This window comes from Arachis ipaensis, chromosome B08, assembly GCF_000816755.2.
Source record: "Arachis ipaensis cultivar K30076 chromosome B08, Araip1.1, whole genome shotgun sequence".
NCBI classification, from domain to species: Eukaryota; Viridiplantae; Streptophyta; class Magnoliopsida; order Fabales; family Fabaceae; genus Arachis; species Arachis ipaensis.
In genome coordinates this window covers 111,895,295-111,902,696 of record NC_029792.2, presented here as the reverse complement: position 1 = coordinate 111,902,696, position 7,402 = coordinate 111,895,295, and positions in this window count along the sequence as shown.

Below are 7,402 nucleotides of genomic sequence, written 5' to 3'. Positions count from 1 at the left end.
TTTTACTACCCGCAAGTAGAAGCGGGGCGGGTTCCATACGGGTTGTTGTACAGCGGGGCAGGGTCGAGTAGAGCAAAAATCCGCCCTACCCGCCCCGTTGCCACACCTAACTCCACAACTAAAATATAAAATCACGTTTTCACCTGTAAATACAGTAAATCCTAACATATAAGAAACAGGTTTCTACCAACCCTTATTCAGTCAAAAATTTTATTAGCCTAATCATTCAGAAAGCTAGTTCCGATCAAACCCTATTAAATATTGCGAAAAACAAACATGCATACCTACACATTACACTGTACTCCAAAAAATTGTATCTAACTACTGAAAATATTAAACTAACAACAATAACAAAAAATAGAGCACTCCTATTATCACATAATTTTTTCTTTTTTTTGCTTACCTCTTTCAGAGAAACCAACCTTTAGTACACTCTTTGTTTGATGTAGATGACGAAACCGATCCTCTAGAGCAGTTGTTTTCTAACAAAATCACTGCAATTATAGCAATCGCACTACCGCCATTAATGAGTATAGGGGAAAAGAAAAGACTCTATTTGTGTTGTGTTTTGAGAGGCAACAATAATACGTTATGTTAACGTTTGAGGGAGGGTTCTTCAAATGCAATTTTAGAGTGAAATGACGTCGTTTTATAGCACTTATGCGCCACCACCAATACTACGTCATTTTAGCTTCGCCAGCGTGTCACTCTCTAGTCCAGATTAGCTTTCCGATGGCGCCAGATGGATGGAATGTGTCGAAAGGACGAATCTAAGTCCCAGAGTGCAACTTCAGGGATGAATATAAGTAACTATTAAGTTCAGAGACTACTATAAGACTCGAGTATAACTTCAAGGACTACTTTGAGACTTAACTCTTAACGAGTGCTCTGCATATTCAGGAAAGTTGGATTTTCATATATGATGATTGTATATTCATTGGCGGGAAGTATACAACTTATACAACATTGAATAAATAACCCACAATAATACAACATGCATCTATGTACAAAATCATTTTATACTTAATTAAAGAGTTTAATTTAATTTTGATGTATTAATATTTAAAAAAAAAGTTATATATTCATTGAATTATAAACAAGACTTTAACTAATTTTTTAAATGATGAATTTAAAAATTAGCTACATTTTACTTTTAGTGATTTAGTAATACATAAATATCAACATAAATTGGCACAAATAGATGAGGGTCAGTGTCCTTTAACCATCTTTTTCGAGTTTGATTCTCCTTGTAGGATGGGAATTAATGAAACTTATTTGTCTGGGGAATTGCTTCCTTTGTGATTCTGCAGTACCCAAGAGATTAGTCATTGGGTTTCCAACCGGATGAATATCCTAGTCCAAACCAAAAGCAATACATGATTAATCGTTTGTATAAAAATTTTCTTTTATATTCTCGGATTGGATTGGAGGTAAATTAAGCCAAATCAAACTTAAGCTAGCTTGTGAGTTTTTGATGAATCAAAGTTAAACTTTACAACCAAATTCGATAGTCAATGAATCAAGTCGTGAACCAAGTTCAATTATCGTGAGCCAAATTTGAGTTCGATCTAACTTAACTTAACTCATCTCACTTCCAAACTTTTATTACAATACAAGAAAAAGTTAAATTTTATTTAATATCATACAACCTAAAACAAAAAAATTTAAGAAATAAAATTGTCAACAATTAAACAAAAATCAATATTGAGAATTTGATGCCAAGTGATAAATAATATTAACAATTTTTATATTTTTTAATTTTCTTGAGCCTAAAAACTTCATCCTCCCTCGAAGTAAAATAACAAAATCAAAACTATTTTAGAAATACAGAATGCGATATTGGGATCCAATTTATAGAGTTCTCAATTTTATTTTTTTCAATAGCAGTCTCATTTACAAGTTTTTTTTTTTCAAAATTAGGAGTGAGACTCAAACTCGAGACCTCTAGGTGAGGATGGGGAGACTATACAAGTCTTAATATTAAGGTTTATTACAAATTTGATTTTTAGATTTTTATACTTTCAATAGAATATAAATTTTGAGTGCGTCCACTACGCTTTAAGTATTCTGTTAGGGTTTTGAATTCTTTTGAATTTTCTTTCATATCGAATCCAAATTTCTTACGTTGATCGTGGAGGCCTTGCCTCTATAATCAATTCTGGTGACAATGGGGGGATAGGACAGGAGGTACAGTGAGTGAGAAAGAGGGTTAGAGGCTAGAATTCGAGGGAATGATATTCTTTGATGATACAGATATTAAGGAAGGTTTAGAGAAATCTGATAGAAGTCTGGTGGAAAGGTTGCTATCAGATGAAATGTTTAGCATTAGAACAATTGAACCTGTGATGATCGCTATATGGTGACAACCTAATGGCTTTCATGCTACAAATTATGGGAATAATTTTTAATTCTTTTTCAATAAGGAACAAGACCTAATCCGAATCAAAAAAGAAGTTCTTTGGTTTTTCAAGAATGAAATATGAAGAGGTGGAAAGAGGATACGAAAATTAAGAAAGAGAATTTCTCTTACATCTTTATTTGGATCCAGTTATGAAAAATGCCAAAATATTACAAAACAAATCCATTATCAGGTGTTAAGAAAAGAAGTAGTGAGCTTGACGAAGTAGTTGAGTTGCAAAGGGTGGAGGTAGTGGATATAGAGACTGTTGAACCAGAGGAGGATGCTAATCCAAATTTGAAACCCCAACTTCAGTGAAGTTGTTGATGTAGAATTGATACGAAATTAAGGAAGTCCCTAACAGTTCACAGCATCTAAGGGATTAAAAGATCCCATTTTTTCGAGGTTTTGTTATTATGCGAAATAAAGAACAACTCGTTTTTCATAGAGCAATGTGAGAAATTAGAGTTCATGATTTTTTATTTTTGTGTGTGTTTATCTGAAAGGAGTAGCAGGAGGTTTTGTGCTAGCATGAAAGGAGAAATTTCAATTTGATATTGAGGAAACAAATCCATTTTTCATTCATTTCAGGTGGCAAGATCCGAATGGTAGTAGAAGTTGGAAGGTCTTTGGGGTGCATTTTTATAGAGAGCAGAACTTGAGAAATGCTCAATTTAACAAGATAATTCACTCTTTAATTCAAATTAATAATTTTTACCTTGTTATTAGGGATTTCAATGGTACACTTGCTCATCACGAAAAGGAAAGGAGATGGGCAAGTCTTGCTAGTTCTATGGCTGGATTTCAAAATTTTCTTAATGAGGGCAGGTTAGTTGGTTTGCAGTTTGAAGGGCCTAAATACACATGATGCAATAGACAATCTGGGGCAATCTCATCAAAGAAAGAATTGACAAGTGTTTAGCTTAGGAGTTTGACAATCTTTCCTTCTTTGTTTCTCTGAGATTGATGGATTTTCAAAAAACTAACTGGTTACAGATTTAGTTCGACTAATTAATTTTTAGCTAGTTTTCTAGTTTGATGCTGGTTTTGAAGATTGCTAGTTTTCAGTGTAGCTTGAACTGCACCCTTTACTAATTCTCGATTCGAGTGTTTTTACCGACCGATTTGAACTAATTTTCAAAACAATAAGATTAACTGTCTCTTTTCTTTGCAGGCAAATAAGGACTTCTAGTGGAGGGTTACTGACTCTTTTCAGCCTTGGCAGGAGTGGCCTCTTTCTCATTGAACTTCGAGAAAATAATAATAATAATAAGAAAGAAGGGACAAAATTACACGTGAAAGTTCACACGCTAGACACAAATACACTTCAATCATTTAATATGTCACGCGTGCACAGTAATTATACACTCCGGCAGACACATTCACTCTTTCGGCCATCAGTGTGTGGCGTTGTTAGTTTGAGTGGACACGTGGCTCTCTTTACTCCTTGCTGGCACCTTTAGTTTGAGTGAGCTGTCCATTTCGTGCCAACTCAGAAAAAACCTTTTATTTTAATGATTAATTAAACAAAATTAAGGTTGAAACCCTCCCTTAATTGAATTATGAACCTTCAAGGTCGCTTGTTGTTCAATGTAAGATAGTTTGCACGTTGAGAGAGTTAGAGAGCCCTAGCAGAGAGGTAATGGCATTGCTCTGAAGTCGTCACTCACTTGATCGTTGGAGGAATACTTTGCTAGTTTACTCGAAGAAGACAACCCATACCACCATAGCGATGATCACGCACTAGAGTCAGCGACGATCTTAAGGTAACATCTTTTGAACTTCCGACTATACCGATTATGATCAAACATGCTATTAGATCTTTGTTTAGTTACTAGTTAGTGATTGTCCAAAAAAAATGAGGGTTTTCTGGGTTTATTAGTGATTATGAGGGTTTTGTTTTCTTCGTAGATGTCAAGTAACATCACGCTCGTGTATCACCATAAGGGGAGGTTGGAAAGACATTCAAAAGGGGTTACAGTATACATTGGTGGTCAAGTGTCTTTAATACCGAGAGTCAATGTGGATACGTTGAACCTTTATTTCATGGAGGGGTTATTCAAGGATTTGAGATATATTCATTGGAAGGATTTTTACTGAGGAAAGCCTGATGCCGGGGGTGGTGTTTCTCTTAAGCTACTTAGGCTTGATAGGGATATGGTGAACATGTATGAGGATGCAATTAGAAATGATTATAGGGTGGTACATATGTATTGGGAGCATGCTGTAGACATTCCAACTGAGGTTGAGGTGGTTGACGTAGATGCAGAAAAGGTGCATACCTCTAAAATAGAACCATCCAATGTGAATACATATACCGTAATTTCACCTAGTGAGAGGATGAAGAAGAGGGCACAAAGGACTCTAAAACCAGCCAGGATTATGAGGCCAAGAAAACTAACAATAATAGTAGGGCAGAAATCATCCAAGACATCCTTAACTTCAACCAGAAGAACCAACCCAAGGGAAAGACAACAAAAAACCACACAATCTGATACAGCCACTAAAGCCCAATCCCAGCCCAAAACAATCTCACTCACAGCCCAAGTCCAACCCAAACAAGTTAATCCAGCACCTGTGGCCGAAGCCCAACACACACCACCTGTGGCCTAAGCCCAAACCACACAAACTAAACCACCAACACATTCTGAGGCTGGAACTCAACCACAACTCAACCTAACCTTGCACAAAATGAGGTCCCTACCCAGGAATCAAGAGAAAAACAAAAGAACAGAAGAAATTCTTACAAGAGGGCAGCTCCTAGTGGACAGGCCTTTGTGCAAGGAGGCAAAGGTGAAGCTCCAAAAATATCTGTCCCTCATACAACCAGTGAGTCTTCAGAGAGTGATGATAATGACTTTGATCCAGATTACCATCAATATGAGTCTGAGTAGCTGCACAGTCCTTATTCATCAGATTGTGATAGTGACTATGAGGCAGAGCGCACTGTTTGGCCTCAAGGAAACCCGAATGTTGCTTTTGGCTCAGTACATTTAGAGCTGGGGATAGAATTCGAAACTATGGACCAATTCAAAAGAGCAGTTAGGAAGTTCAATATACAAATTGGAAGAAGTATCATGTTTAGCCGAGTGGAACCTATGAAGTGTAAGGTAATTTGTTATGAAGCCAACTGTCCTTGGACTATCTACTGTTCAAGGTCTAATGAACCAAAGAGCTTTCAAGTAAAGACATTTGTCAACTAACATATTTGTGCAAGAAGCCACACCAACAAATCAGCTGATAGAAAGTGGGTTATTGAACAGTTGGAGGAGAAGTTGAGGGACCAAAGGGACTTTAAAACTGTTGAAGCTGAGGCATGGTTTAGGAGAGAGTTCAACGTAAGCATTAACTACAAGAAAATACAGAGAGCAATGAAGAAGGCAAGGAGAATATTGAGGGTTCGGAGAGGGAACAGTATGCTGAGTTGAGAGATTACATCATTTTCCTGTGCATGTTTTGTTTTTTGGTTATTAGGCTATTTGAACAACTTTGTGGATAAGGTTGTTTTGTTTATCATCATAAACTTTTCTCTTTTTTGGTGTCTGGTAGTATGTGATATGTTATATACATTATGACTTTGCCTCTTAATTAGGTATTTCTGCCTTATTTGAAAACTCAATGATTATAGTCATTACTCTGTCTATTTTGTTATTACAATGAAGCAGAGACTTCTAATTGAAAAGAAGTTGTTGGATATTATTATCTGTCTTTACAATAACAATGAGTTAGCTTGGTTATGAGTCACAAGCAATACTCATAAATTTGACAATTGCTTGTTTTGTCCCTAATTTACACAGGTTTACATTTCTTTGTGTTGTCAATAGTTGATGTTACACTAATTACAATATGTAATTCACAAGAACACAGAGCCTTTTTTTTCTTCCATTTATTCAATGAAACTTTGAAAATGATTACACATGATCCTCACTTCTAAGCATATATCATAAAAATTTATAATACACAAAAACCCAACCCCAAACAAATGCCCATAACCATATTCTTAATACACTTTATTTCACCCCTAATCAGATTAACTGTCTTTTGTAATTGTTGCACATCTTCTTCCAATTTTGTGGCACACTCTGTAAGTTCATTCATTTTCTGGTATGATTGTTTCGATGGCCTTTCTTCAGATACAACCTCTGTCCCACGTTTTTTGTTTTTCCTTCAACTTCGTCCAGCCAAACAAAATACTCACACCGATGTTCAGCACTATGAAAATTTGAGACAACAATCGGAGGAGGCGTGAAGAAGGAAACAAATGGATGAAAACCTAACGCCAGTAACAAGAAACAATGCAATTTCAAAACCTACCTCCCATAGAGGACATCACAGAAACAATTTGTCTGGATTCCACTCTATTCCAGACTTAAGTACCACAACTTCAATTTCGTGCAAACATTTGCCACTGTTGTAGTCAAACTTCTTCTTCTTCTTCTTGTTCCTCAATAACGAAGATCCGCCACCAATAACTGCCACAATTTAGGGATAAAGAGCTCGATTTTTCCTGGAGTGAGCCCATGTTCTTAGTTATTAGTTAGGGTGTTAGTATTTCAACACAGAGCATCTTCTTTCTGAAGATAAAAGAGAACGAAAGGTTTTAGCCTTAATTTTGTTTAATTAATCATTAAAATAAAATTTTTTTCTGAGTTGACACTAAATGAACAACTTACTCAAAGTAAAGGTGCTAACAAGGAATAAAGAGAGCCACGTGTCCACTCAAACTAACGACGCCACACGCTGATAGCCGGAAGGGTGAATGTGTCCGCCGAAGTGTATAATTACTGTGCATGCGTGACTCATTAAATGATTGAAGTGTATTTATGTCCAGCGTATGAACTTTCAAGTGTAATTTTGTCCCTTCTTCCTAATAATAATAATAATACCTACATACCTTTATTTTAAAAATTATCTATGTATATATTATCTTAATATCTAGAAATGTTTTATTTAAATTTTGTTTTAAAGATATTTTTAAGATGAAAAAATATATTACTGTTTATC